Source organism: Otolemur garnettii, unplaced genomic scaffold, assembly GCF_000181295.1.
Source record: "Otolemur garnettii isolate 467f Iridium unplaced genomic scaffold, OtoGar3 scaffold00299, whole genome shotgun sequence".
Classification (NCBI taxonomy): Eukaryota; Metazoa; Chordata; class Mammalia; order Primates; family Galagidae; genus Otolemur; species Otolemur garnettii.
Window position 1 is genome coordinate 562,757 of NW_003852694.1, and position 5,833 is coordinate 568,589.

Consider the following 5,833-nt stretch of genomic DNA (forward strand, 5'->3'; position numbering starts at 1 on the left):
GTAGTTAAGAAAAGGCAAACCTGCTGCTATTCAAAACCAAGGACTGAGATACTGGTGAGAGTGGGTGCTGGACTCAGATTTGGCTACAGGAGATAAGCTAAACCTCCCAGACCTACTTCTGGCCATCAAGATCTATTGGGGGAATATATGTCCCTGCTCTTCTCATCCTGGTTCCCTGTGAAGTTGGCTGCTATATAAGTCAGAGGCAGGAAAGCACTTCAGGCAGCTTCCCTTGCCCCCCCACCCCCAGGTCAATGTTGGAATGTTTTAGTCTAGGTTTCCCAGGCTAGGGGGTAGGAATGGGTGGCATATCCACTGAGTGTCCTCCTCCTATTACTGATGCTATAGCTTTTATTTTAATTTTTTTTTTAAATAGTCATTTTATGAGTCAAGGAGTATCAAATCAGTGTTGCATGAGTCACCTAAGGGTGGGGAGAGGGGCTGGAAGCCCTGGGCATTAGGAGAAGGGAGTGTGTGCCAGCATAGAAATGAGTATAGAGAATGTTTCTTATGAGGGAACGAGGTAGTTTTTGAAGGCAAGACTTTCTGAGTTGGTCATATTTTAATTTGAGGGACAAGGCATGGTGGATTATCAGCAGTTTCCCTTTTATCTAGCCCCATTGAAGTAGGAATCTCAAAGGAGCACCTCATCCAAGGAGTGTGGGGCTGACTTGGTAGATTCTAGATAGGCCTGTTGCAAGGCCTGCTCGTTCCTAATCTGTGATGCCAGTCTCCTTACCATTATTGCTCCATTGAGGTGTAGCCAAGTACTCCTTATAATAAGCCAGTCTCTGGTTTGTACCTCGGCTTCCTATACTGGGGTTGGGGAGGGAAATCAGTGATATGGGAGATGGCTAGTTATGCTCTGGGTTTGAGTTGCATTTGGTTATAAAACAATATTGTTGGCAAAACTATGTGAGAAAAGGCCTCTTCCTCCACACATGTTGAGACAGATACCAACTGATCTCTAATCTTTGTAGGGGATTCTTTCAGTTGAATGCCTAAAGGGAAAGGTCGGATGGCCTTAAGATTGTACCAGCTTAGCTAACATTGTTAACCAACTGTTTTAGGTTCTAAAAATAAAAAATCTTGAACCTCCCCCCACCAAAAATAAATAAAACTTAAAGCCTGGGTATGACAGATTCAGCCTTCTGTTCCTTCTGCTTACTATGTATATTCTCTCACACCCAATAAGTTCAATGCTCCCCATCACCATGGTTTTGCACACATCAGTCATCTAGCTTCTTGTCCTGTTTCCAAATAACTACCTCAGCAATTTTCTTAATCACTAAGCTTCACTGCCTCCTTAAGTTTGATTTCTCAGTTGTGGTAAGGAGCATACTTTACTTAATCAGACCACACTAAGTATAATAGTTTTACAAAAAGTATAAGAGTAGAATAATAACTGACTATACAAACATGCCACACATTTTCTTACATCCAAATGTAATTTGGCAAAGGATGCTTGCATAAGAATTATGCCCTATTAATGAAATGCCTTAGGAAAATTAATTAATTTTATGTTAAGTTATATAATATCTTTTAGAAATATGTGTAATATATATATATATATACACACATACTTTAATTTGGGAAAACCAAAGACATTAAAGAATGTAATACTAGTAATTACAGGATCATTTTTATTACACAAGGCTATTATTTTGAAGTTTATTAAATGTGAAAGCTATGGGTATATTGGGAATAAGATTGAGAAAAATACCAACTTGTTAAACCATGAAAATCAGAGAGAAGAAATCTTTTCAAACTTCTATTTTAATGGTCTTCCTAAGCATAAAAAAATTGTCAAACTCAACAAACCCAGTAGGGTACTATGGCCATTTGATCATTTCCCTTAGGAAAAAAAACCAACCAAACAAACAAAACTCATGCTAAGCAATTTATTTTACATTAAGTAAGATAAACTGCAATCATTTCTTACCTTTACTTGCAATCACAGAGGAACTGACATACTATTTTATTAAAAAAAAAAATAAACACAGGGGGAGGAGCAAGATGGCAGCTGAGTAACAGCTTCCTTCTAACTGGGCACCTTGAGACTGGGGGGAGCAGACTTCAGGTATCTTTGGCTGGTGGGATGTTCCCAGAAACATCCCTTTGAGGGCACAGGGAGTCAGCAAGAGACTTCTGGACCCAATGAGGAGGACAAAAGCAGTGAAGAACTGGACTCATCAAAATCCTAGGCCAGAGGCATGGCAACTTAAAGAGCAAGAGGAAGTGAAAGAAAAATTAGGGCATGGAAACAGATAAAGTAAAACACTCATGAGGAAGAATCAGCAGAAAAATCCTGGCAACATAAAAACCCAATCTGGAACAACCCTCCTAAGGGACCATGAGGTAGCTACTGCAGAGGATTCCACAGAAAAAGAAATGCTCAAAATGACAGAAAGGGAATTTAGAATACATTTGATGAAAACAATGAAGGGAATGATGAAAACAATGAAGGAAACTGCTGACAAAGTGGAAAATAACCAAAAGAAAATCCAAAACCAGAATCAAGTAAGAGATGAACAATATAAAGAATATAGAAAGGATATAGCAGAGCTGAAGGAACTGAAGCAGTCAATTAGGGAACTTAAAGATGCAATAGAAAGTATCAACAACAGATTAGATTATGCAGAAGAAAGAATCTCAGAGGTAGAGGACAAAGCTCTTGAGATAACTCAGATAGTTAAAGGGGCATAAAAAAAGAGAGAAAGCAGAATGTTCACTGACAGAATTATGGGACTTTGTGAAGCGTTCAAACATGTGAGTTATAGGTATCCCAGAAGGGGAAGAAGAATGCTCCAGAGGAATGGAAGCCATAGCCATACTAGAGAATATTATAAATGAAAATTTCCTGGTATCACCAAGGATTCTGACATTCCTTTCAGAGGAATCTCAGACCCCAGGTCACCTCAGCTCTAACAGAGCTTCTCCAAGACACATTGTGATGAACCTTTTCAAAGTTAAGATGAAATAAAAGATTTTTCAAGCTGCCAGGAGTAAGCACCAGTTGACCTACAGGGGCAAACCCATCAGGGTGACTGCAAACATCTCTAATGAAAATTTCTAAGCAAGAAGACAATGGTCATCTACTTTTAATCTATGTAAACAGAAAAATTTCCAGCCCAGAATTCTTTATCCTGCTAAGCTAAGCTTTAAAATTGACAGAGAAATCAAATCATTTACTGATATGCAAACAGTGAGGAAATTTGCCATAATGAGACCAGCTCTATAGGAAATACTTCAACCTGTTCTATATACTGACCATCATAATGGATCACCAGCAAAGTAAGTACCCAGAAATTATAGGACAAAACCTAACTTCCACAATGATGCAAAAGATAACACTAAGCAATGGACTCTCATAAAATAAGATGAATAGAACACTACCACACTTATCAATTATCTCAATAAATGTTAATGGCTTGAAGTGGCATAGATTGGTTGATTGGATTAGAAAACACAAGACTTCCATTTGCTGTCTGCAGGAAACAAACCTAGCTTCAAAAGACAAATTAAAACTCCAAGTAAGGTTTGGAAGACAATTTCTCAGGCAAATGGAATTCAGAAGAAAAGAGGAGTTGCAATCTTATTTTTAGATACATGTGGATTTAAAGCAACTAAAGTCAAAAAAGACAAAGACGGTCACTTTATTTTGGTCAAGGGAAAAATACAACAAGAAGATGTTTCAATTCTAAATATTTATGCACCCAATTTAAATGCTCCCAGATTCTTAAAACAGACCTTACTCAGTCTGAACAATATGATATGCTATAACACCATAATGACAGGGGACTTTAACACTCCTTTTACAGAGATGGACAGATCCTCTGAACAGAAATTAAAGATATAAGGGACTTAAATAATACCCTAGAACAACTGTGCTTGATAGACACATATAGAACACTCTAACCCAAACATAAAGAATATACATTCTTCTCATTGCCCCATGAAACATTCTCCAAAATTGATCATACCCAAGGACACAAAACAAACCTCAAAAGAATCAAAAGAATTGAAATTTTACCTTGTATCTTCTCAGACCACAAGGCAATAAAGGTGGAATTCAACTCCAACAAAAACCTTCAAACCCACACAAAGGCATGGAAATAAGACAACCTTCTGTTGATTGACAGTTGGGTGCAGGAAGAAATAAAAGAGGAAATCATTAACTTTCTTGAGCATAATAATAATGAAGACACAAGCTACCAAAACCTGTGGGATATTGCAAAAGCAGTTTTGAGAGGAAAAATGATCACTTCAGATGCCTACATTCGAAAAACAGAAAGAGAGTGCATCTACTAACTCACAAGCCATCTTATGGAATTGGAAAAAGAAGAACAATCTAAGCCTAAACTCAGCAGAAGAAAAGAAATATCCAAAATTAATTCAGAGATCAATGAAATTAAAAACAAAAGAATCATTCAGAAAATTAATGAAACAAGGAGTTGGTTTTTTGAAAAAATTAGTAAAATAGATAAACCTTTGGCCAGACTAACTAGAAATAAAAAAGTAAAATCTCTACTAACCTCAACAAGAAATGATAAAGGGGAAATAACAACTGATGCCAAAGAGATACAAGAGATCATCTCTGAATACTACTAGAAACTGTGCCCAGAAATTTGACAATGTGAAGGAAATGGATCAATATTTGGAATCACACCCTCTCCCTAGACTTAGTCAGGAAGAAATCTCCTGAACAGACCAATTTCAAGCACTGAGATCAAAGAAACAATAAAAAAATCTTCCAACAAAAAAATGCCCTGATCTGGGTGGCTTCACAACAGAATCCTATCAAACCTTCGAAGAAGAGTATATTCTCATACTGCAGAAATTATTCCAAAAAATTGAGGAGGAAGGAATCTTCCCCAACACGTTCTATGAAGCAAATATCACCCTGATACCAAAACCAGGAAAAGACCCAACTAAAAAGGAGAATTTCAGACCAATTTCAGTAAAGAATATAGATGCAAAAATTCTCAACAAAATCCTAGCCAACAGATTATAATTTATCATCAAAAAAGGCATACATCATGATTAAATAGGTTTCATCCCAGGAATGCAAGGCTAGTTTAATATACGCAAGTCCATAAACATTATTCACCATATCAACAGAAGCAAAAACAAAGACCATATGATCCTCTCAATAGATGCAGAAAAGGCATTTGATAAAATCCAGCATCCTTTTCTAATTAGCACACTGAAGAGTATAGGCACAGGTGGTACATTTCTTGAACTGATCAAAGCTATCTGTGACAAACCCACAGCTAATATTTTACTAAATGGAGTAAACCTGAAAGCTTTTCCTCTTAGAACTGGAACCAGACAAGGTTGTCCTCTGTCACCATTACTACTCTTCATAGTGCTGGAAGTTCTAGCCAGCACAATTAGGCAAGACAAGGAAATAAAGGGCATCCAAATGGGAGCAGAGACGGTCAAAATCTCCCTCTTTGCTAATGATATGATCTTATACTTAGAGAACCCCAAAGACTCAACCACAAGACTCCTAGAAGTCATTAAAAAATAGAATAATGTCTCAAGATATAAAATCAATGTAGCGTTTGTATACGCCAACAACAGCCAAGATGAGAGGCTAATTAAGGACATAACTCCTTTCACCATAGCTTCAAAGATAATAAAATACCTAGGAATATTAATAACAGGAATAACAACAGAGGTGAAGGACCTTTATAAAGAAAATTACAAAACCCTAGGAAAGGAAATAGAAGAGGATATTAACAAATGGAAGAACATACCATGTTCATGGCTGGGAAGAATCAACATTGTTAAAATGTCTGTACTTCCCAAAGCAATCTACCAATTCAAT